Here is a 26,692-nt window from a genome sequence, read left to right as displayed (position 1 = left end):
GACTGATACGACATACCTAAAGGGATCAGGGGAAGAGATGTCAGGGCAAGGACGACACATGACAGGACGGGTCACCAAAACCAAGGACATCCGGACCGCATCAGGACGGGGGAAGACAAAGGTAAGGACTTTACAGGCCACGGTGACAGATAAACCTATATGAAATAGAGAAAAAATTATTAGTGATAAAAGGCATGAAGAAGAAAAGAAATAAACAAATAAGTAAATAGACAGATAACTAAATATATGAACAACAAATATTATGTAGCATAGATAATAAGAAAAAGATGAAAACAAAACTAGGTCATGACTGTAGAATAGCTAATGAGCTAAAAAAGAATGACAAAAAGTCAACCATTGGAAGGACCAGCTGTGTCCATAACAGAAGTAGTATGAGAATGGATGAATTTCTTAAGATCCACTGGGTCATGGAAAGTCCGAGTCTGATTTTGGTATGTCACCTTAAAGATGCATGGGTGGAAAAGGCCATAAAGAGCACCAAGGGATCGCAGAGGAGGTCGGAGATTAAGGAATTCCTTTCTTCTTGATGCCGTTACATTGGATACATCTTGAGAAATAAACACCCTCTGACCAAGCCAAGAAAGCTGACGTTTGGCTCTAGCCGCCGAGAGAACAGAAAGCAAATCAGTGAACTTCAAAAAGAGAATAATGACTCCTCTTGGTTTCGTGGGAGCCGTAGAGCTGGAGAGGCGAGGGCCCAGACGATGGGCTCTCTGAATATTGAGAGATGTGGAAGAAGGCATATCCAGGAGCTTCGGCAAGAAGGTAACAGGGTCCTCACCCTCAAGGGATTCAGGAAGACCATAAATACGTAGGTTGTTCCTATTTTTCAAATCCTCTGTATGGAATCGAAGATCACGAACCTCTTGCTCCAGGGAAGAGAGCTTCTGAGACGTATCGTGCACCATATGGAGCTGCTGCTCTACCGAGGACACCCTGGATTCCATCGTAGACCACTTCTCCTCCAAAAGTTGCATTTTACTGTTAGTTTCTTCTACAAATGGACGAAGAGCTCTAGTTTCTTCCAGTAAAACTTCCAAAGATATAGGAGGAGGCGACGATTTGTCAGGAGATGGAGGGTCCTGCTTTAAACATTTGGATGACGATAATGGCGGAGAAGGTTTGGTAACAGGTAATTGTGTTAAAGTGGAGCAGTTGGAAGAAACACCTGCCATCTCGCTTACGTTATGCGGTGAAGTACTTGCTGAAGAGGAAATTGGTACTGGCAAAGTAGTGTGAAGCTTAGGTACAAACACAAACTATGGTTTACACAACTTTCCCATATATGAATGATATGGAATAAACACTGCAAAAGCAGCACGTAGTATAAGAGGCAGGTATGTTCAGTAAACCTCGCAAAAGGCAACGAAAAACAGGCACTTGAGAGATCAAAAAAGCTTCCAATACACTCCGATGCAATAATGTCAAATGAAAATGCCTGAAAGATAGTGAAGCGGCTGGAGGGATAATCACTCAAGGAGCAGAGCAGCTATCATCAAAAAGAGGAAGCGTCAGAATCATGGCACCAACTGCTTGCGGAGGAATTCATGAGAAAACACCTCAAAATAGAGCAGAGCAGATGCAAAAAGACATTGACCCAAATTGTACATCAAAAATATAATTGGGTTAAGTGGAAGTAAGAAATAAGATAAAAATCCACCACCATAGGCAGCCACAGCAAAAAAAAAAAAAAACACAAAGCTGCAGGGAGTTGCCAGAAGCATCAGATATACATTTCATGCAGGGAAAGAGCCTCCGGTACTTGAATAAATCACTGGTATCCACTGCAGCATGTGTGGTTCTTGAGAAGCATTAGCGCGAGAAAGCGCTTAAAATGGCGGCCGTTCTGAGGAGAATATGTCCGTGAGACGAAGGCAGCCAATTTAGGCTTATTTCAGGGAAAAAACGCTCACCGGGTGCACGTCATGTTTCCTCAGCAGGAGGCAGCGGAGGTCCGTTGAAAGGACGCGAAAGCAAGCGCCCTCAAACAGAAGCTCGTCCCGGTGCAGCAGAGGTCCTGCGTCAGGCGGTCATCGCTGTTGGCGCCGAAGCCACGCCCCGGAATCCAGTTTCCTTTTAATAATTACTTAAACTTTATGGTGGAACAGGCTTCTTGCACAACATGGGATAGCAGCGATAAAGTGTTTGCAAAGAAGTATGGCATGAGAACCATTCCAAAAAGTTATTATTTCACAAGAGAGATGATCAGCTATGTATGTATTCAGATCAGTCTGAACAATGCTGCTACAGACACTACAGATCTGAGTAAAGTTGCATTCCAAACTAAGTGAAGGAGCTTGGTGGTGAATCAGTTCAGTAAATCTTTATTTTGCTGATTAAAAATCAACATAAAAAGTACAAAATACAAATACAATATACAGTGTACAATATATTTACATTAGATCTGAGCCGACGGACATTAAAAACAGGTTAAAAACGAAACTTTAAAAAGGCACTTTGCAAATGGCACATTACGTTATTAATTTATCATTATTTAGTCACGGGTATTCCTCAATCTTACCGACACTCTCAAGAAATTTACAATCGAGCACAAAGTGCGGGTGTCCACGGCCATTTGTAAGAAATTCAGGGCACTCTTGGCTTCACGTATTTTAGCCTCCTTTAGGATATGAACAAGAAATTTGCGACGGGGGATTTGATAAAAAGAACACAGAAGTACAAAATGAAGGGTGTCCTGCGGAGACCTATTGTCGCAGCCGCAGGCACCCTTCTGCTCAACCGTTACTGTGAAACCTGGAGGATAAGCTAACATGTGGTGTAACAGGTTGAGCCTAAAACGGCACATTAAAAATCTGTCCTGGTGATTATGCATTAGATATAAATAGGGCTCCATTCCTGCTCCATTGCTCACTCGGTGGTGTGCTATAACTGATTTCTTTAAGGAGTCAGTGCTTGCTCTTTGTGCTTCAAATTTATCCAGTAGCTCTCTCTTAATCTGGTTTCTACATGTGGGGGTAATGGAGGTAGGATCACTGAAAAGAGATAGGTGGTCGATTGAATCCAATGTCTCTTTTATGTACCTCAGCCATGGGATACGTAGGTGGTTATCCATTTGCAAGCAGTCCCGAGCTATTTGCCTGCTTAGTTCCGCTGCGGGATTCACCCATAACCTGAGCCATAGCATAATGGGTCTCACCTTTACCCAGTCGGTGATATAAGGTAACCCCAGTTCTGTGTGTGTTATTCCTGCTGGGGTACCCTGTGGTAGCTTCAATATCCTTCTAAAAAATGTATCTTCCTCCAATTGCAGGGGCCTTACATCTCTAAATCCCCAAACCTCCGCTCCGTAAATGGCTTTTGCAGTGCTAACCGCCACATACAGATTCATCACCTGTTCCGGCGACCACCTCCCCAGTCTATGAGCAAAGTTATGAATAGCCCCATTTGCCAATACCAGCTTTCTGCATCTATCCTCCATTAACAGATCAAAATTTGTATCCCCATCAAACAGTAGACCCAGATAAGAAAAAGAGCTCACTGTTTCCAATTTGTGCGACCCTATCTTAAAAGCAAATTTCCTGCTTGGTTTCTTGCCAGCTATCATGACATATGATTTGCTCAAATTTACGGACAAATCTAATTCGCCCATAAACTCCACAAATCCATTGACCAATTGTTGTAGGCTCACGGCCGTCCTGGCAAGCAGGAGGCATCGTCAGCATACAGTAGAACCGGTATGTGACGATTTCCAGCTTTGGGACAATCCACATTTAAGGCAACCAACCTTCTCTCCAAATCGTTAATGTAGAGAGAGAACAAAAATGGGGCAAGGATACACCCCTGCCTCACTCCGCTCGTGCAGGGGAAGGGATCCCCCCACCCCCCCCGTTGTGCAGCGGACCCTGGCAGTGGTGTTCCAGTGCAATTCTTTTAAGATGTCAATGTGTCCAGGCTCAATTCCCAGGTTGGTCATCAGATCCCAAAGTTTGCTCCTGTTAACATTATCGAAGGCTGCCGCCAGGTCCATGAAACCCATGAATAGTGTGCCTTTACCAGCCTTTGTGTATTTAGTTATTAATAGGTACAAATTCAAGCATTGGTCACTGGTAGACTTGCCTGGCCTAAAGCCGTATTGAGTGTCTGCTATAATGTTGTGTTCTTCTGTTCATGACATCAAGCGACTCAAAATTGCCCTGCCCAATAGTTTGGCCGATACGTCTATCAACGATATTGGTCTGTAGCACTGTGGATTGTCCCTACACCCCTTCTTAAAAATAGGGACAATCAGTGCCGTAGACCAAGACCGTGGCAGACCCGTGGCAATTGCTGCATTTAGGACCCTCGTCATAATGGGAGCCCAGAGATCGGGGTTACTCAGGTAAAGGTCAGGTTGCGTCCCATCAGGCCCGGGTGCTTTGTTGCGAGTTAGCCCTCTGATTGCTTGGGTAATTTCTTGGAGTGAGAATTCGACCTTGCCCGATCGGCATTCCTCCCATCCCGCTGTAGTCACAGTATCACTTTCATGATTGTACAGCCTCTTAAATGCGCCACCCACTGGTCAGGAAGAATATTGTTACTGATCCCCGGGGAGTTTTTCTCTTGGAAGCAGGGCCTATTGATAATCCTCCAAAATTTGCTGAAGTCTCTATGTTCCCCCGCTTACCTCAGGTCCGCCCACACTTCTGCTTGGAGCGTAATCTTCCTCTGCTTGACCTTTGTCTTGTATACCTTTCTACATAGGGCTACTGCCTGTTTGTCCCTAGGGTAGATTTTGAGACATAGTTTCAATTTCCTAAGTGCTCTCGCACATTCGGGATTAAACCAGCGTGGCTGTGTTACAATTTTTACTGGGCCTTTTGCTTTCAGGAGTTCCCCTATCATGGTGGTTAGTACCTCAAAGGCAGAAACCAAACACCCACCTTCTACTAGGGGATCAAGACAGTCTTCAATTTGGTGTTTGCCTTTTATCACCAGGGATTTATAAAACTCCTCTGCATTGATCTTAGCCCATCTTAATCGCCTCCCCTGGTCTGTTGGAATCAGTATAGAGGCGGCCTGTTGAGTTCTACTGCGTCCGTCGCTGTATTCTAGGACCATTATCAGCGGGTTATGGTCGCTCAAGGGGTTCCAGTCTATTCTCACTTCCTTCACCCTGTCCTTTATGGCAGAGGATATCATCATAAAATCTATAATTGAATAACAACCTCTGCCCTTAAATGTTGGAGTGAGGAAGCCATCCCTCCCTGGGGTTATCAGATCTATAGTGTGGGTCATGGCAAAGGTGTCCAGAGTTTTCATGAGGCTGTTTCCCTCCCTGTTATGCTCGAAGTGAGGCCCACTTTCTACCGGACAGGATGACCAGTCTGCCTTTGCGGGAATCAGTTTGGGGCAAAGGTGGCAATTAAAGTCCCCCATGATCAAAACTGCTGGTTCCCCGCCCCTTCTCTGTTGTTTGGTCTCATGCTTTAACCTATTTTCTAGTTCCTGAGTTATTGATTCATTTCCTTCCCCTCCCCTGAGACTGAGTTGTAGATGTTAAATATCAGTAACCTTAGTCCCTGTCCCTGAAATTCGACTGCCTGGATTAGGTGTGACGACCATGAGGGTTCTGACCATGTGCCTTCCAGCTCTAGATTAACATACAGGGCTAGCCCACCCTTCGCTCTGCCCGATCTTCCGCCCCTTGCAGGGACAGAAAAACATTTAAAGCCTTCTAGTTGGTAGGCGGATGGGTCTAGTGCCCATGTCTCCTGCAAGGCTATGACATGGTACCCCTGGAGATTACTTATCCAGTCCACATTGTCAAATTTCCCCGCCAAACCAGCAATATTCCAGGACAGTATTTTTAGGCCTTCCCTTGGTAGTTCACTCTCCACTTCTTCACCCTGTGTTGATGTTATGGGGTCTGCTGCCCTACTCTTGGTCCCTCCCTGACCCCCTTTGCCTGTATGTGTTTGGGTGATAACTGTCCCCTTCTCTGGGATGCTATCTAGATCCCTCCCTTCCCCGTACTCCTTTACCACCCATTTAAAGGCCCTTTCCTGGGGTGATTGGGATAGTCAGTCTAGTTCTTCTAAGGATTGCAAAGGACTGAATCTGTTTGCCCACTGTGTGTAATCCTGCCCTCTCTGTCCCTCCTCTCTTGGCCAATTTCTAGCCGCTATGTTTCTTGGTCTATCCTGGGCATGGTGTAGGGGATTTGGGGCACATCTCCTGGGGTAAAAGTATCTTAGTGGTAGGGGGCATATTGTGCTAGTGTGATTTCTATTGTAGCCTCCTAGTATATATTTTACTAACTCCGTGTCCCTAAAGTTTGCCACGATGCAGTCTCCTGCAGCATCTTTCCTCCTGCTGCCTACCCAGTTTGTTCTTCTTACTAACAGGATCTCCCCACATTCTCCTCCTCTCAGGGGCCTGTGTATATTTAGCCACTTAATTATTTTCATTTTTAACTCTGCATGTGACTCTCTCTCCCCTGCCCTAAGACCAGGTACTCCCGTAAAAACCACCACATAAGCAGCAGCTTCAGGTGGTAAATTGATACATGTTGGTACATAGTCTGTGGGGATATCTGGGGGACTGCACCCAGTTTGAGGTTTTTCTACACAGTACTGACTTTTTACAGTCCCTTCTTGTAAGAGTGTAGGAATTGTGCTCTGTGGGGTATTTTCGCGTTCGGTTACCCCCCCTAGGTTAGGGTTACCCCTGTCTCCTTGAGCCATTGCCGAGCGTGTGTCATGTAGTAGCACTATGCGACAGTCCTCGTTACTCACACAGTTGTTTCTACCTCGTGCATGTTCCCCTGTCTTGATTCCTACTGCGGGGTGATTTACTATTTGATTGGTGTCAGATGTTCCCTTACTTTTCCCCTGCTTTGCTATTTCATTTATTGCTTTGTCTAGCCTGCTTATAATTGGTTTTAGTTGGTTCACTATAAATGTTTCCATACGTTTTTGGAAATCGCCCATCACTTCTTCCAACCAACCTGGTGGGAGTTGCTGCCCTGCTATTGTACCTCTAAACTCTTCAATCACTGTCTCCCCCCTGCTTTTTGTCCCCCCTATTCCCCTGCTTTGCTTCTTTTTGTTAACTCTGCTCTTCCTGCTAGCCCCTGGTTTGGGTTTCCTGTTATTTTCCATCACTATTTTGTTTACCACTTGTGCGCAAGGGATTATATCTGTAGAATTTTCCGATGACTCATTTCCCGAAATTTCTAGAATTTCCGGTGCAATGGGTTGTATCGGTGTGTTTGGGGTGGACAAGCTTCTCTCGGTTCGTTCTATCTCCCGGTTTACTTTTTGCAGCATCAAATCAATTGCAGTGGGTTGTAACACCCCATTTAGTGCCGCACCTGGGGGATTATCAGACCGAGATGACTGGGTTTTACTTGTGGCAGATCGTGTTTTAGTTTTGTTAGACATACCCAAAATTTCAACAAAGTCAGTTTAAAAGGAACTATAGCACCATAAGCTCCCTACTGCCCTAGGTGTTCCAGCAATTGGTCAGATGGCCTACTTTTTATCCCTACCGTGTGTGTGAATGGGTGGCTTCCCCCGAACTCAGTGTATTCAGTAGTCCTTACCAACAGGCTATTATTGGTGTTTGGAAGGAGCAATCCAATCCCTGGGGGAAGAATGTCCATACAGTTCACAGTTTGTGTCTCTTTTCTCAAATACCTTTATCGTAGAAACAATGGGGGTGATCCAGCCCAGCCGCTTCAGTCACTGATGGGCACGGATGAACCCACCCTTGTCCCAGGCTTCTCCCGGTGCTCCCGCGTACTCCCTCAAGCCGAGGATCCTGGGTAGTGTAGTTTCTGCCCCTCCACTGCGGCCGCACTCGAGGATGCTGCGGCGGCGAGGGGGACCCAGGTAAGCTTCAAAGGACACCAGGCACCAACAGGTCAGCTGTACTTTACAGCGCTATGCCCCCAAAGTTTTAGCAAGGCTCCCCGCCCCCACCGGGATGTTCGCGGCCTTATGAGCGCCACCAATCGCGTTGTGGGCGTGCGCTATGCCCCCAAAGTTTTAGCAAGGCTAACTTCCTGCGGGACACTAAAGCGTGTCTCGCAGGATACCACAGGCTTAAACAAGTTCGTATCTGAAGAGAGGAGTCACAGCAGGTAAAGCACTGCTCAGCTTTTGACAAAATAAAACATGCACCGACTCACTCTATGGGTAAGGAATCTCTCTCCCTGTCACAGCCGTCGTCTCCCCGGCGTCTCAACTCACGCTTCGTAGAACGAACGCACCAGGGACCAATCGGGCGCCTCCAGCTCCAGCTCAAGGTAAGTCCTGGAATAAGTTCCAGCAGCTGCAGTGAAAACACTCCTCAGGCTCACCTCACCTCGACTCAATTTCAAGTGTAGCAACGATATATTTGGCCTCAGAGGTGCCTCCGGATACAAACAAACAAGCATCCCAGGGGGGGAATTCACGCTCTTTGTCCATTCAATCCTGTGACCGGATTATTCACAGACCCAAAAATAACATCCATGGCAATAATGTGTAATTCAATAAAAAATATTCCAGTTCTCTCCACTAGATGGGGGTGGTGTCAGACAGGCTGATGGAAGCAGAGGCAGACGATCAGTTCATCGAAGCATTCGAGACCAAGATCCTCGAGGTTTCAGCGTTCGACTCCAAGCAGGTGAGTGCCACAGTTCAACCAGCAAGCAGCAGGGTTTAATCAATAATTGCGTTATAAACGCAAACAATGATTCTTGTATTCTGGAGAATTGAAGGTGTGAGCGCGTGCATCCAGGCATCCAGGCAGTCAATGCGCAGCGAGGAGCGAGATAAGGGTCAAGTTCGGGGAACAAGGAAGGACTCAAGCCACCAGCATCCTTTGCAGCCAAGTGCCACCAACGTTCAGATAAACAGCCGCTTCGTAGGGCCACCGAAGTGCAGGGACCGTGCCGAGGCCGCTGAGTCTGTTCCCGGCAGAGCTTCTCCTCAGGAGACCTCCAATGGCGCCCGGGCCTCCCGCCGCTCCGGCGCACGTCAGTCAGAGCCGAGACTCAATTTCCACTACAACCAACTTTCGATGTTTCCCGTCATGATGTCACTGCGAGTCTCCCTGTCTCAGACTGGTGGTGAATCCTAATCAACTGGGGAACATCCCACCATACAGTAATAGAGACTTATGGCATTATGTAAACAAGTATGCACTAGATTGTAATGTTTGGTCCCATTTTTCACATTTTCTTGGGAGAAAATGCTCTGAGGGTCTCTAAGGAAGATTCTGTGCTTGTTTGCTTATCACTCTCGCTCACTGTAGTTCGGGTAGGTGTTTATATCGCACCAAATTCAACAGCTACCAGTGTTCACAGCTGTAAGGAAATGCCTCCCTTGGCATGATCAACCCCTTACGTTTTGATTGATACTGCTGGTTTTTCGACACTGAAAGTGCACTGAGTCCTGCAAAACAGACCTCAGTGCCAGTGCTCTGTTATATGTCCAATTGGTCTACCCACAATTGGTGTAAGTTAGCTTACTTAGAAGTCCCTAGTATATGCTACCACATGTATTTATTGCCTGTAAGATAAGTGTTCCTCATGAATTCTGGCACTCATTGCGCCACCACAGGTGTAACAAAGGAAAACGTGGCTGGCAGAGCAGTTTAAAAATGCTAACTCAACTTTGCCATTAAAACCAATGGCAAAGCCCAAACCTTCCTTTGTAATATTTATAAAACACCCCTAAGGCAGGCCTACTGAACCCTATAGGCAGGATCCTGACAGTAACAACCCTGTATTGTTGTTTGTACTGTGGAAAAGCTGGTAACCACGTTGTCATGTATGGAGTTACACACTGACCACTCAGCTGTGCTAACTTCCAAATACTGAATCGTTGCATTAAACCTTGACTTGTTGCTCAAGTCAAATTTAATGTACCTTTTACACAAGTAGCAACTTTAGAAAGTTGCCACTTAGTTGCTCAAAGTCTCCAGAGGCCCTTCATGGTTGCACACAAGCTTCTGACCTCAAAACAGCCTTCTGCCTTCTTGAGGGAAGGTGAAAACAACTCCCAGGAAGCCGAACAATGGATAAGCCGCAGGGAAGAGGAGTAACCTTCTGCTAGCAGGCTCATGAGTGGGTGTGAGTCCAATTGGCAAACTTCAAAGTGGAAGCTGACTATAAAGGGCAAATGGAGATCACAAGTGGAAGGGGCTGCTCTTTAATTTAGGCAGACAAGCTGGCATCTCAGGCAGAGAGGGAGAAGCCGTTATCAAACTTTATTTTTGTGCATGTGTAGGCCCCCCGTTACCCACACCTCCGGGGTAGGCTATGGAGCTCCACACACCAAAAGAAGTGCTCTGCCAAGTTGGGAGTGGGCATAATAGTGCATGCTGAATTAGCCAGATGCCACACTTCGCAGGAAGTCATCACTTTGTGGGAGGAAACTAAGTAGCCCATTGGCTAGTAATAGCCACATCCTGAGGGCAAGAAATAGGCATAAAAGTGGCACTTCTGGTACCCAGATCTCAGATCATGTCTGAACTGGAGAGAGGACCGAAGGACTGCCCTGCTGTTCCCAGAACTCAGCAAAGAGCAGCTGCAGCAAAGACTGGACTGCACCTGCTGAACCGTGGGCTAGCAAAGAAAGGACCATGCATGTGATGCCGCACTTGAGGAAAAGTCATCCCAGATCCCCAAACAGGGAAGGTGACTCCAACAGTCAGGTAGATGACTCTGTTACAGCCACATGACCACAAAAGCTGAGAAGCCTACACCTTTGTAAACCTAGTGCTACGAAGCCAGCCTAAAGCTGGACCCCGAGGTGCAGCCTGAGAGATCGAATCCTGACCCTAAAAAGTTGCACCCGAGTCTGCTGGACCAGGAAGAGTCATCAGAGTTCAGTTTTTTTTGCCCAGCATGGAAGTTACTCCAAGTTAAAGGAAACCGCTGGTTTTCCGGTTACTGGACCAGAATACTAGTAGCAACTGGTTTTGTTCTGGACCACATCAGGACTTTGTGGGACATCGACCACAGTTGCCCTCCTTGCACAAGAACTTTGGGCTGGCCACAGGAAGACCCCTTACACCGAAAGTTGCAGTTTACCACCCTTCGCAGAAGGGTGGTAAACCACTCGCAAACCACTGCCTGCCCTTAAATAATGAAACTGAAAAGTAAAATTTTTATTTTTTAAATGCATCCTATTTTCCTTTAAGGAAAATGGGCTGCATTTAAAAAAGAAAAAACTGCTTTATTTAAAAGCAGTCCCAGACATGGTGGTCTGCTGACCCCAGCAGGCCACCATCCCTGGGAGTGGCAGCCATTCCCAATGGGGTCACAAATGTGCGACAGTCTCATTAATATGCATAAGGCATGCAATTTGCGACTCCATTGGGAATCGCAGTGTCTCAGACACTGTTGTGCATCCCAATTTGCGAGTCTCAAATACAACGCAATTTGCGACTCACAAATTGGTGAGTTGTATATCTGGATCCTGATCCCTATATTTTTTTCACAATCTAAATATTTGATTAACTGTGTTAAAAACCATTACAATAGCAAGGCATGCGAAACCAATCATTCCATTACTACTGACATACATGAATTACAACTAGACATTTATCCCAATGGAGACAATGTATATCCGTTTTATCTAACTAAAATGTATATTGAAAAAAATAGCACAATTTCTTTTTCGTCCATTAGATGAGGAGGGCTTGGGTTTCCCTAATGCTGTTGCATAAGCTTGAGTGGCCCAGTTGTGTCCAGTCCTGGACTGGAATTACAACTCAAACAATAAGCCATGGGTGCAGGTGGAGCAGGCCTTCTCTGTAGGTCTGCTTGACTTAATACTATGGTTGCCGCATAAGCTGAGTCTAGGCATACACCCCTCCTCCTGGCTAAGCTGAAGGTGCTATATCATTGGCAGTCTGTGGTACGTGAGAAAGCATTTACCATCTACTCCTTTCCATGGAGTCCCATAATTCACAACCCGAACTTCCCTCCTGGCACCTCAGACCGGGAATTTACCTCCTGGAATGCTGGAGATCCCCATCTCCTGAAAGAGTTTTATGAAGATGGTGATATACTAACACCAGAAGCTCTAATTGAGAGATTAGAAATAAACAAAAGGGATCATTATCGACTTAAAAGGTGCTGCATGGGCTGGGAGGGATTTTTGAGATTTGCATTCCAGACGATGCTTTGAGGGCAGTTTGATAGAGAGCAGCGGGCTCCTCCATTGTACACAACATAGATTCAACGTTTGAAAGCTACTGACTAGATGGTACCTCACCACCACTTGCTTGTGTGCCACATAACCGCCTTTCTAAACCCTTCCCTCTGACTCTTCCCCCTCCACCTCCCTTTTATTCATCCCAAGACTTCTCCTACTGCTATGAACTCCAAAAAATCAAAAACATTCCAAATCCTTCCCTCTTTTATCCCTCCACTACCCTTTTCAATTTAAATAACAGACTAACATGTTCACCACTCAAATTAATTCCATATTTCACTATACTAATTGTTATTGTTATTGTTATTTTGGATTTATATCGCGCCCAATCACCTGCAGGTCTCTAGGCGCTCAATATTAATACTAATTCAACACTAATCCTTTATGGGTTCCAGAGTAGTGCGCTACTCACCGAAAAAGCGCTTCAACGCCTCATCATGGGTAGCACATGCTATATAAATGCAAACCTTTTCCCTCTTCTATCCCTCCACTGTCCTTCTCAATCCAGATAACTAACATATCCACCAGTCAAATTACTTTCATATTTTCACTATACAAATTCACCACTAATCCTTTATGGGTTCCGGAGCAGCGTGCTACTCACCGGAAAAGCACTTCAACACCATATCAGGCGTGGCAAGCGATATATAAATGCAAACCTTTTTCCCTCTTCTATCCCTCCACTATCCTTCTCAATCCAAATAAATGACTAACAAATCCACTACTCATATTACTTTCATATTTCACTATACTAATTCACCAAAATCCTTTTTGGGTTCTGGAGTAGTGTAATACTCACCAAAAAGGCACATTTGAAAGAAACACGTTAGTTAGATTCCTCACCTTAGAATATCCCCAGGCGTCAGACTGGATCCGGAAGATTTTTCGTCTGCAATACCCCTTGCGCGTCGCTAGGCGTCGTCTGTGGCTCCGCGTCCGTCGTCTGCGTCGTGCGCCGGAATGACGTCGTCGGAGTACTTAGACGCCGCCCTCGTGCGCTGACGTCAGTTCTTCTTTTTTACGCGCCAGTAAGCGCCGATCCGGGAGAGCTACCACTTTAGTCAATTTTTGACTAACTTTTTCGACTCTTTTTGGTCACTTCTCGACTCTGGTGCCGGTAGGATGCCTGGTTTCAAGGCCTGCGACGACTGTCACCGACTGATGTCGGTGACCGATCATCACCGCCGGTGCCTGTACTGCTTGGGCCTCGACCACGACGCGGAGTCGTGCTCCGATTGTATGGCCCTGACCGCGAAAGCTAGGCGGGAGCGGTCCCGCAAGCTTCTCGAGCTTCGCCACTCGGCTCCGCGCCCCTCTCGATCCCGGTCCAGGAGGAGGTCCAAGGATCGGTCGCGGAGCCGCACTCGACATCGTCACTTGTCTGGCTCGAAGTCTTCGGGTAAGTCGAAGCACTCCAAGAAGTCCAAGAGGCGACACCGCTCTTCGGACTCCCCTCGCCGGTCGCGCGACTCGGCCGAGGGTCCGGGTGGTTCCACCCCCGCGGCTCCGCGGGTGCCGCAGGTGCCGCGCAAGTCCCCATACCCGCCGGTCCCTGGGACTGACGCAACGCCGGCGTAGGTCAGTGCCTTCCTCTTGGCCATGAGGAGCCTGGCCCCGCCAGTCGACGCCCGCTGGCGCGCCTTCGGGCCCCGCGGACTCGACTGGGCGACCTTGCGTGCCGGCGGCTCTGGCCCCAGCACCGTTGGAGGCTCCGGCCCCGACGCCACAGGTCCCCGAGGGGCCCGAGCCTGGGCCCCCGTCGACGCCGGTCAACCTCGTTACGCCTCCGCCGACACCGATACCACACCCGACGCCGGCTCCGGTCGACGTCGATCTCCGGTTCAGCCCCTGTCCGGTCCCGACGCCGATGCGGCGCCGCCCGACGCCGCATCTGGCGCCGCTAGAGACACATATTGTCTATTGTCCGGCTCCGATCATTCCTCCTGTTTACCAGGAATCGGATGACGGGGGCGAATGGGAGGGGTCTGACGACCCTATGGCCCTTCAGGGGCACCTTTCTCAGGACGGGGCAGATGAACTGGGGGAGGCCAGTGGATTGGATACCTCACCGGACACTGGATTCATCTCTCCTCCGACTGTGGCTTCGGAGGAGGGTGCAGCTTTTTCTGTGGTGCTGCGCAAGGCGGCCGAAGCCCTTGGGCTTGAGCCGCCTGCCGTGGCTGTGAGGACTAACATCCTCACTGAGGTGCTTCAGTCTGCCGCATGCTCCACTGAGCCTCTGCTGCAATTCAATGAGGCCCTCACTGACGTTCTGCAGGGCACCTGGTCCAAGCCCTCCACAGTCCCTCCTGTGGATAGGAACGTTGCCAGGCGCCACCACCCTGCTCCGGGCGACCCCAGTTTTCTGTCCCAACACCCCACCCCGAGAGTCTGGTTATCCAGGCCTCTACCTCCCAATCCTCCTTCCCGTCCGCTCCTCCGGACCGGGATTCCAAGAGACTGGAACAGTTCGGTAAGAAGCTGTTCTTCTCGCTCAGTTTGGGCCTGCGGTCTTTGAACACCGCCTGTGTCTTGGACCGCTATTCCCACTCTCTGTGGGATACGGTGGAGGACGTGCTGCCACTGTGCCCGGAGGAGGCCCGGGCGCGGCTTTCCTCGGCTCTGGCCGATGGGAGAGATGCAGCGTGCCATGCAATCCGATGTGGACTCGACACTACGGACTCGCTGGGTAGGGCGATTTCTACCACGGTGGCGCTTCAACGTCACGCCTGGCTGCGGTCCACGTCCTTTACAGGGGATGTCCAGAGCACACTCATGGACATGCCTTTTGATGGCGCTCGCCTTTTTGGTGAGAAAGCGGACAGTGCGCTGGCTCGCTTCAAGGACTCCCAGGCTACGGCCACGTCCTTGGGCCTCTCGGCCCCGCGGCCACAAACTTCCGCTTTTCGCTCCTTTCGTGGCCAAGGAAGGGGCACCTCCTCACGTCCGCCTAGCCACCGGCCGCAGAACCAGCCTGCACGCGGTCGCGGACGTGGTTTCCGCCGAGGCGGTACTGGAGGACGACGCGGTCAGTCCACATCCACCCCGGCAGCATCCGCCTCAAAGCCTTCCTAGTCCGAGCTTTCAGGCCCGTTCCACGCCAGTGGGAGGCCGGGTTCGCCATCACCTGCTCCACTGGCGTACCATTACTTCGGACAGGTGGGTGCTGCAAATCGTCCGAAGGGGCTACTCCCTCCCCTTCGAGACGACCCCTCCAGCCATGCCACCGCAGCACCACCGTATCTCGGGGGATCATTTGAATCTTCTACAAGAGGAAGTTTCGGCCCTCTTGGCCAAGAAGGCCGTCGAGCGCGTTCCGAGCCCAGAAGTAGGTCGTGGTTGTTATTCCCACTACTTTCTGGTTCCCAAGAAGGGCAAAGGAGGCCTACGCCCTATCTTGGACCTCAGGAACGTCAATGCCTTCCTCAGGAAGGAACGGTTCAAAATGTTGACTTTGGCTCAGGTTCTAGCTGCCCTAGACCCAGGAGACTGGATGGTAGCGTTGGACTTGCAGGACGCATATTTCCACATCCCCGTCCTGCCGGCCCACCGGCGTCACCTACGGTTCACGGTGGGTCAGGAGCACTTTCAGTTCACCGTGCTCCCCTTCGGCCTCACCAGTGCCCCTCGGGTGTTCACGAAAGTGATGGCGGTGGTCGCAGCTCATCTGCGCAGATCAGGGGTTCTAGTCTTCCCCTATCTCGACGACTGGTTGTTGAAGGCGGGCTCGCCCCAGGCAGTCGTCTCCCACCTCCAGACTACGGCGGATCTCCTGCATTTGCTGGGGTTTTCCATCAACATGCCGATGTCACACCTGAGCCCCTCTCAGAAGCTCCTCTTCATCGGAGCGGTTCTCGATTCGGCGCAGTTCCGGGTTCATCCACCGGAACAGCGGGTCCGGGATATACAGGCCCTGATTCCCATCTTTCGGCCTCTATCCTGGGTTTCGGTCAGGCTAGTGTTGCGGCTTCTGGGGCTGATGGCCTCCTGCATCCTACTAGTGCATCACGCCAGGCGGCGCATGCGGGCTCTGCAGTGGGACCTGAAGTTTCAGTGGGCCCAGCATCACGGCAACCTGTCCGACCATGTCTTGATCTCGGAGGGCACTGCACAGCAGTTGCAGTGGTGGCTCACGGACCGCGATTGGGTCACGGGCAAGAGCCTCTCCCTACCCCTACCGGAGCATGTCGTAGTGACGGATGCGTCCCTCCTGGGATGGGGTGGCCATATGGGAGAGGCAGAGATCAGAGGCCTCTGGTCTCCGGCGGAGTCTCGCCTCCACATCAACTTGTTGGAGCTGAGAGCGATCCGACTTGCACTGAAAGCCTTCCTTCCCTCTGTCCGGGGAAGTTTCGTGCAGGTGTTCACAGACAACACCACCGCCATGTGGTATTGCAACAAACAGGGCGGGGTGGGGTCGTGGACCCTTTGTCAGGAGGCTCTGCGCCTCTGGACTTGGCTTGAACACCTGGGCATCACCCTGGTGGTTCAACATCTGGCGGGCTCTCTGAACGCCAGAGCAGACGAACTCAGCCGCCGGTGCATGATGGATTACGAATGGCGTCTGAACTCCAAGGTGGCGCAAGGTCTCTTTCAGCAGTGGGGAGAGCCTTGGTTAGATCTATTCGCCACCGACGAGAACGCGCAATGTCAGCAGTTCTGCGCATTGGAATTTCCAAGGCGGCACTCGCTCGGCGACGCTTTTCGTCGCGAGTGGAGTTGCAGTCTGTTGTACGCCTTTCTGCCTATACCACTTCTGCCCAGAGTGCTGAAGAAGATCAGGCGCGACCGGGCCCAAGTCATCTTGGTGGCTCCGGATTGGGCACGAAGGTACTGGTATCCCGAGCTACTCAGTATGTTGACCGATCCTCCGATACGTCTGCCCCTTCGGGAGGATCTTCTGTTGCAGCAGCAGGGGACGGTCCTCCACCCGAACCTGTCCAGCCTCCACTTCCATGCGTGGAGATTGAGCGGCGGCAGTTGATGCCATTTGACTTGCCTCCTGAAGTCTGTGATATCATTCTGGCAGCCAGGCGTCCCTCCACAAAGACGGTATACGCCTGCCGGTGGAACAAATTTGTGGCATTGTGCACAGCAAAGGTTGTGGATCCCCTTTCCGCCCCTCTTTCTGAGGTTCTCCTCTTTCTTCTTTCTTTGGCCCGGCAGGGCTCTGCCTTGGGCACCTTGAAAGGTTATCTTGCTGCCCTCTCTGCCTTCTTACGGCTTCCTGATCAGCCCTCTCTTTTCAAGTCCCCTGTAGTGTCACGCTTTCTTAAAGGCATTACGCACACGTTCCCTCCTGTCCCTTTCGTAATGCCTCAGTGGGACTTGAATCTTGTCTTAACATTCCTGATGTGCGCTCCCTTTGAGCCTCTTCACAATTGTCCTCTTCGTCTTCTAACTCTTAAGACTGCTTTCCTGGTAGCCATCACCTCGGCTAGACGGGTGAGTGAGCTCCAGGCTCTATCGTCCAAGCCTCCTTTTCTATCTGTTCATCCGGACAAGGTTGTCCTTCGGCCTCGTCCTTCCTTTCTACTGAAAGTGGTGACCCCCTTTCATCTTGGGCAATCTGTCACCTTGCCCACCTTCTTTCCGCCCCTGCATCCTTCCAAAGAGGAAGAGCGGCTCCACCGTCTGGACCCAAAACGTGCACTCTCCTTTTATTTGGACTGCACAAAACAGTTCCGAGTGGACGACCAGCTTTTCGTTGGCTACGTGGGTGCAAAGAAGGGAAAAGCTGTACACAAACGGACCATCTCCCGGTGGGTCGTTTTGTGTAGAAAAATCTGTTATTCCTTGGCGAAAAAGGACCCTCCTGTTGGGCTGCGAGCCCATTCTACTCGGGCCACGGCGGCTACTACTGCTTTGGGACGGGGAGTCCCTTTGCAGGACATCTGTCAGGCGGCGACGTGGGCTTCGCTGCACACGTTTGCCAGGCACTATTGCCTAGACAGCCAAGTCCGGAGGGATGGCTTCTTTGGCCGTTCTGTCCTCCAGGACTTTCTGGTGTGATCTTGGTTCGCAGACCCACCACCGGGGTTGGTATTGCTTGGGTATCTATTCTAAGGTGAGGAATCTAACTAACGTGTTTCTTTCAGATGAACAAGTTACTTACCTTCGGTAACAATGTATCTGTAAGAAACATTAGTTAGTTAGATTCCTCACCGACCCACCCATCCTCCCCGTTCTGCGAACTGACATCTAGGGTTAAGGCTATCCCTTTCAGGGCCCTAGAATTTTTTGGCACCAGTGTCGGTCTCTTGCATGGCTCTGTGTTCCTGGCGCGGAAAGCTATGTACAAGAACTGACGTCAGCGCGCGAGGGCGGCGTCTAAGTACTCCGACAACGTCATTCCGGCGCACGACGCCGACGACGGACGCGGAGCCGCAGACGACGCCTAGTGACGCGCAAGGGGTATTGCTGACGAAAAATCTTCCGGATCCAGTCTGACGCCTGGGGATATTCTAAGGTGAGGAATCTAACTAACTAATGTTTCTTACAGATACATCGTTACCGAAGGTAAGCAACTTGTTCTTCTATACCCATCGGGGTAGCAAGGGCAATATAAATGCAAAACCCTTTACCCTCTTCTATCCCTCCACTATTCTTTGCAATCCAAATAATTAACTAACATATCCACCACTCAAAATACTTTCATATTTCACTATACTAATTCACCGCTAATCCTTTATGGGTTCCAGAGTAGCGTGCTACTCACCAAAAAAGCGATTTGACACCTCATCAGGGGTAGTAACGCTATATAAATGCAATTATAATACAATACATTACGAATATATTCAATCATCAAGATGTTCCAATACAGTACTTTACCAATCAATATGCATGCATTTTCTTCATACAATTTACAGATTTACCACAGACAGATCGACCATTCTCAATTCTTAATTTTCTCCGGTACTTTCCCATCTAGTGTCTGTCTCTACTAGTTCAGATATATCATAAAGCATTTTTCTCCAGGGGGCCAAATCCCCAACCGCCTTCTTATCTTTCTCTGAAAGTTTTATATTTTGTTCATCAGCATTTGCCCATTCCAGGAGGTCTGCCCTCCAAGCATTTATTTCAGGGGCATTAGTCGCCAACCAATGTATTGCTACCCTCCTTCGTGCCAGCACCATACCCAGGCACAAATCTCAACTGCATTCTTCACTTCTTTCGTTTTGGCAAGATACTCAACAAGCAAACGTTATGGATGGTTGCAATTCCATCCTCACTATATGAGAGAACTTTCTCATTATTCACTCACAGAAGCTCCCTATCCTCGGGCAGGCCCCGGTCATATGCAAACAGTTAGCAGCCAGAAGCCCACATCTACCACATGCCACAGGTTGATCAATCAGGTGAGTGTGCAGAAGGTTAAGTGGAGTCAAATATGTCCTGTGCAAATAATGAAACTGTGTACATTTAAAACGCACATTTGGAGACATTTCTTAACCTGTTTGCAAGCTTCTCTCCGCTGGGTTGTAGTGATAGGTTCCGGCAGTCAAGCTCCCACCTGTCCCTTGCCCCCTCTGTATTATCCCCTCTATCAGTAATCAAAGCCAGGTGTAAATGTGTAATTAGCAGGAGACCTCCAGCCATATCCAATAATCTTATCACCTCGGCATGGCCACGTGGTAAATCTGGAAAAGTAGTCCCGATCCCTCTGGCCACATGTGCCAGTCGGGCATGTTGCAAAAACTGTCCTGGGCCCACATCAAATAGCAAAGGAGACGAACCTCTCCATCACATACAAGTCACTGACCTTCTCACATCCACCCTCTCTCCACCTTGAATAATCCATATCCCTTTGCAGACCACAGAAGTATTTCAGTGACCACAATGGAAGATCCTCAGCAAATTGAGCCCTACAAACAGCACAGTGCCACACCTCGGCCAGGGGTCAGACCATATATGGCACTTCTCTCTGCTCTCCCTTACCCATCGAAAACACCTCCAGAAGGACGTAAGTGGCCATGTGTGCCTGCAAACAACTGCTTTTCCCAATTTGATTCAGTGTCAAACCTACTAATCGGTGTTGCAGTTGTATGGCTTCAAAATATAAGTAAAAATCTGGGGGGTCCAATCCACCCTCCATCCAGGGGAGTTTCAGCGTAACCAGTGCTTCACTCCATTTCGCTTACCCGCCCACATCAGGGAGATAAACAACTTATCCAGTTGTGCTAACGTGGACTGTGGTACTGGACATATCAAATTCCGGAGAACATATAGGCAGCGTAGCAATAATACCATCTTAGATAGTGACACATGACCCATTATTGACTGAGACAGTTGTACCCAGAGTTCAACTGTTTTTCTCAAGCCATCCAACAGTGCCCAACATTCAAAATATATTGCACTTTAAGGCATGGCGTTACCAACACTCCCAGATAGCGGCACCAGTGCTTAGTCCATTGCAGGCCATTGCCCGCAGGTAAACCTACCTCCGGGCCAACCAATCTTCCTAATGGGAAGAGTTTGGATTTATCATTATTAGTACACAGTTCAGATACTTTAGAGAATGTCATCCGCCCCTTTAAAAAGGAGGAATAGATCTACCAGGGTCCTGCAAATAGACCAAAGCGTCATCTGCATACATCGAGATCACAGGTACTGTCTCTTGGGGGCGGCTCAATAGAGCCTTTTATCTGTGAAAGTGGGTAGGAGCGCACTGCTTGCATGTAACAGCGTCATTACCCGATAACAAAGTTCATATTATTTTTCAGCTAATCCAGTCTTTTGAAATCGTATCTCTAGACACCAGTGTTTCGGGATTCCTTCCTCAACAGTAGAGAATGTTTACGGGTTGCTTGACATGCTGCCAATTTTCTCAGGTATAATCCCACTCATAGCATGCAGGCGTTCCAAAGCTCGTCAGCTTGATGAGGGAGGAATCCCGAAGGCTCTAATGAGCCGCCGCTAAACTGACGAGCTTTAGAACACCTGCACGCTAGGATTGGGATTATATCTGGGAAAATTGCCAGCATGTCCAGTAACCCGTAAATATTCTCTACTGATGATGGAGGAATCCCGAAACACTGGTGTCTAGAGATACGATTTCGAAAGATGGCATTAGCTGAAAAATAATATGAACTTTGTGTGAAAAACTGAACTACAACTACAAAGACGCTATAGGGCAATGGCCCTATTACATGCAAGCAGTGCGCTCCTACCCACTTTCACTGATAAAAGGATCTAATGAGCCACCCCAAGCTGATGCGCTTTGGAATGCCTGCACGCTATGAGTGGGATTACACCTGAGAAAATTGGCAGCGTGTCCAGCAACCCATAAATATTCTCTACTGATGAATGAGGAATCCCAAACCACTGGTGTCTAGAGATACGATTTTGAAAGACGGCATTAGCTGAAAAATATTATGAACTTTGTGTGAAAAACTGAACTACAACTAACAAGACGCTATGGGGTAATTGCACTATTACATGCAAGCAGTGCGCTCTTACCCACTTTCACTATAGCCAAACAAATTTGGGCCTATTTTATCACCTCCCCTAAACGGATGTTGTCTATATTGTGTTTCTCCCATCATGCCCACGTCTTCAATCTGTATTTTAACCTCTGAAATTTGCTGCACCTTCCCCTGGTAGTGGTCATAAACTTTATGCAGCTCTGTCTGTTCCTTTTCAAGTGTAGTCAACTCCTGCTCTGGGCGTCTTCATACCCCACACACTGTAGCTAATGCACTGTCCTTGCAAAACAACTTTGTATGGCTCCTACGCCGCTCCCATTCTATTAGTAGAGTCTTGATTATTCTGAAATTAATTTGTCGTGCAGTCCTGAACGTGAGCAACAAAGGGCAGAAGGTTGGAGTGGGGACGAATGCGGGCAGTACCAAGTGACCTATACGTCACAATATTCGGGTGGGTGCAGTCAGCACTTCAAACAAGTAAAATTCAGTTTATAAAGTTTCAGTTCTAACGGACGGTTGCTCCAGATTCGAGTCATCCCTAGTAGTAATGGAGCAGATACCAACAACTAGCCGTTCATTGCTTTCTGGTACCTCAGAGGCAACATTCAGACCGGCGGTTGCAGCATTCAGTTTTTGGGATCACAAGTCTTCTCTTAGAGATGTAGGCTCTTTCGACAAGGAATCCCTAGGGTTGTCTAATGTGTCATTGTCTCGTACCAGTACACAAGTGGTGCAGTAGGGGGTTCCCCCCACAGCTTCTGGGCCTACAGCAACATCACCTCCTCTCCTCTCCTCCCTCCAGCCTGGGTCTAGGGCTAAAGAACGAGGAGCATCAGAACTCCATGGCCCAGCCTTGTACCACACCTCCAAGCATGACCAAACCTTCTCTGGTGTATCAAAGAAGTGGCTCTTTACCTGAGCACTGGCTTTAAGGTGTGCTGGAAAAAGGAGCATGTATCTCAAGCCCATCGCTCTCAACTGCTAATAATCTGTGAATGAATGAATGAATACGCATTTGTATAGCGCATGGCTACCCGTAGGCATCCCAGCGCTTACTCATGACACCTCACGCAGCAGGCAAAACTCAGGGAAAAAGGAAGGTCTTCAGCTGTTTCCTAAAACTAAAATAATTAGATTCCGAGCGAATATACTCAGGCAGACGATTCCATAACATGGCTACATTGTATGAGAATCGACGACCTCCTGAATTAGCTCGCTTGATCCTAGGCACTTTTAGCAAATATTTATGCTTGGATCGCAGCATCCTGTTAGGGACATAGAGTTGGACCAGCAATTGGATCAAAGGAGACTCTTTCCCAGCGATGGCCTTGTGAGCAATACACAAGGCTTTGAAGCCTATTCTGGCTTGAACCGGAAGCCAGGGCAGCAAGTGCTGGTTTAGCTGAACTATGTCTAGGAATGTTCAGGAGTAGACGGGCAGCGCAGTTCTGAACAATTTGCAACCTGTTAGTAGTGCCCAAGGGAGCACCAAGGTACACTGCATTTGCATAGTCCAGTCGCGAGAGTATCAGCGCCTGGACTAACACCAGTCTAACATCAGAAGGAAGAAGGGGGAGAATCTTCCTTATCATCCTGATCTGTCCATAGCAGCTAGCTGCCACCTTACACACCTGCTCTTTTAAATCAAGCTTGCAGTCGGGCCAAATTCCTAGGCTCTTAGTCTTTGTTTTTGGTACAGGTGGTGTACCCAGACAGCTGGGCCATGAAGCATCAATACAGGTGGGAACATTATGCCCAAGAAGCATAACTTCAGTTTTTGCCCCAAATAGCTTCAGAAATGACATGTCCATCCACTCCGAAATACTGCCCAAACAGGATATGAGACCCGGTTCGGTTTTGCCCTTATGGTTCAGAGACACCACTAATTGTGTGTCATCCGCATAGGTGACAATCTGGATCCCCCAAGAAGTACACTGCAACTGCATGATTCTCAAATGCTCGCTGCTCATTTATGCTATCCGCAGCCAGGATACAGTCCTGGTCTTTATGGTGCAAGATTCTCACAATCAGGGTTCTAGGAGCCTGGCTGTGGCCTCCCACCCAGGGACTATGTGCCCCAGCCATCGCAAACAAACTTGAAAGCCCCTCAGTGCACATCTCTTTTCGGATCCAGTTTTCCAACAATTCCTTAGCTTTGAGGCCCTCTGCTTGTTCTGGAAATCCAATAAATCGCAAATTGTTTTGACAGGAGCGTATTTCCACTTCCTCCACTCTGTCTTCCAGAATCTTATTGCAGTGATTTGGGCCATCTGAGTCTTGAGATCTTTAATTCCGTCTGAAGGTGCGTCAAGGTCCCCATCACAATGTGTATCTTGTCAACCACCTTCTGGAGGTCCTGCAGCAACAGATTCACATCTATAGGAACAGCCTCGATTTACAGTTCCAGCGCTGTATGGGATCCATGAATCGCTGCCAACAGTTCAGCCCTACTAGGCTCTTCTGCTAGGGGTTCAGTTGGCTGTGTTTTTGTGTGACTCTGTGTACTGCATGGACTTCTGTGGCTGAGACGTCATGTATTGAGTAACTGGGGTTTAGAGGCTTTGTCTTGCACCATTTCACATTCATCCGCAACTTAACACAGCTTAATTTACCAGTCCAGGGCTCACAGAAGTTCACCAATGACATTCAAACCACCAGTGGCTTCTGCAGCTGTCAAAAATCACTGCACGTCTAGCAGGCGTAGCAAAGTCTAGGCCAATATAGGACTCCATATTCGAGCACAAAACAGTGTACTCATGATTACCAGCAGAGCGTCCATTCGGGGTCAGAGTCCCGATACTACCCCAGCGTTTACAGTCAGCACATTTCCTCTGCAGCAGACTTTAAGTTTGATTACTCAATCCTGCTCTATGTTTCACACAATGTTCCTAGCTGCCCAGCAGCCAAAAACTAATGTATCAAGTCTCTGCCACACTTCACAAAGGGCAATCGGTCGTGCAGCACATTTCAAGCTTGGGCATCAAACACTCTTTGTCCCCGATGAGGTCAGCAACTGTTTCAGTCCACAAAAGAGGGTCCCACGCCCTTTGCAACTTAATCCTTCCTCTTGCTCTCCTAACCGCTATTCAGGGAGTTGCGTGCGTGGAGCCATACCATCATGCAAATACTCCAAAAGTGGGTACTATTACAGGAGGGGCACCAGCATGATTTTGTTGCTGCTGCTGCCCTCACGGCAATGCTGACAGTGTGCCCAGCGAAGCATGGGCTTCTCTGCCCCTCACCTACCAGCAGTTGATGAAAGTGCTCCTGCCGGCCATTGTAGTCCACAAGAATTAGGGGAGACACTCGCTCCACTCTTATCATGCTCCCCCTTTGGTGCTGCACCCTTCCTTCAACTAAGCGGGATACCGGACCCGAAAGTCCCCACTCGCACTCCACTCGCACTCCACCTTCTGCCGCTAAGACAAGAACCACCATGTTGGATCCCCACGAGAGTCAGGTCCCACCTCAGTCAGTAACACCCATGGAGTCCTGCTGCCTCTTCATGCTGCCTCGCCTCCCGGCAGTCAACAACACCTCCCAGCCACAATACCATGCCGAGGTAGAGCCCAAGCGGCCTAACAGGCCAACTGCCAGGCCAAGCCTAAGATGGTGCCTCCTCTTTTGTTCTTGATCCCGTTTGGGATCGAAACCATCAGGCAAGGCAGGAATTGGCTGTGTCTTAACCCCAATAAGGGTGAGTACCAATCTCAAGACATGTAGTCAGGGGACAGAGGCCGCGACTGAGCACAGGATTATATAGGATTTCTCGGAGCTTCGCAGATTTAGCTCCTGTTGGACATCTTGGCAAGACACCCCCCCCCCCCCCCCCACTTCCGTTGTAGGTAATTCTAGGCAAACAATTCTGTAGGTTATCATTGGCAGAAGCTATTGTTTAGATTATTGTATCAGCAATACAATAGATATGCCCTCGTATTTATTGTTAAACTGGTTCAAAACAACACATTGTCTCCTGTGCACTTGCTTTTATCCCTGAGTGATGTGCCCTATAAATCTGTTTTTCATCCACTACTATTCCAAGATATTTTTTTAGATTTAACTTCTTTAATTCGGTACTGTTTACATAGCAAGAATAGTTAGGGGCATTCTTGCCAAAATGTATGATTTGCGTTTTGTCTAGTTCAATAGTAAGTTGACTTTGAAAGTAGTTGATGGCTAAAGCGCCCAGTTGTCTCTTCAGGCCAACTGTCTTAGTGTCCATGATAATTAGGTCGTCGGCGTACAGCAATGGGTTTGTTTTTTGTCTGCTGATTTTCAACTTTAAGCCTTTCACCCTCTTAAGGATCATTGGTAAGTCATAGAGAAAAAAAGTAATGACGCAAGGACATATTCACCATAGTCAAAGCTGATTTAAAACCAATATAATAAACTGATATTATACCTTGTAAAATGTCCTTCCCTGAAATTAATTAAGGCTAAATATGTGATGTTTAAGGCTCATTTATGGGTGTAAACTAGGCTGCTCAGTGGAATTTTTCAAGCTGTCCATGTATCATTTTTGGGTATATCTGAGAAGAGGCATCCAATAGCCAGTAAGATGTAGGGGCTTCTGGGCCTCCTCTTTTGTAAATTGTTTGAATAATGGATCTAAGCCAAGTTGTTGGTAGCTTTCCACATTACATGAGATATTTGAATACCTTATACAAAGCTTGTGCCCAGAGCTGTGAGTCTTCTTTATCTGCTAAGTTGGGTGTGCCATTAGGGTCAGGAGCTATGCTGCTGCTAATGCCAGGATCAGGAGCTAATGCAATAAGAACAATTGATGGACAGAATGCAGAAGAATGTCAAACATTCACCCCAGTACAGAGATCTGGGAAGAAATCCATCGTTTTTTTGCTCACCATGCCATTCCAGATGAGAACCAGTCATATGCAAATCAGTCTTGACCCTGTTCCCCATAGGAACAGTCCATCCCAAACTGCCAGGCCAGGTCCTCCCTGGACTGGAAACAAGCATCCTAAGACCCGTTTCGGGGTTTCCCATGGGGAGCAGGATCAAGACTGATTTGCATATGGGTACGTCTGAACTGGTATGGCATGGGTAGCATAAAAATGATGGATTTCGGCCCAGATC

The 26,692-nt window shown here is 48.6% G+C and overlaps 1 protein-coding gene across 1 annotated transcript in view; it reads left to right on the top strand.

Moving 5' to 3' along the window:
* The first annotated feature begins 8,610 nt into the window (after nt 1-8,610).
* KIF22 (kinesin family member 22) overlaps nt 8,611-26,692 on the top strand; it is a 572,302-nt gene continuing 554,220 nt past the window's right edge. The window contains exon 1 of the mRNA XM_085618807.1: nt 8,611-8,631. The gene's annotated coding sequence lies outside the window, so the exon portion shown is untranslated. The remainder of the gene's footprint in view (nt 8,632-26,692) is intronic.

The sequence above is a fragment of the Triturus cristatus genome, chromosome 7 (assembly GCF_964204655.1).
Source record: "Triturus cristatus chromosome 7, aTriCri1.1, whole genome shotgun sequence".
Classification (NCBI taxonomy): Eukaryota; Metazoa; Chordata; class Amphibia; order Caudata; family Salamandridae; genus Triturus; species Triturus cristatus.
Note: the sequence above shows the minus strand (reverse complement) of the source record. Positions and strands in the feature narration are given on the sequence as shown.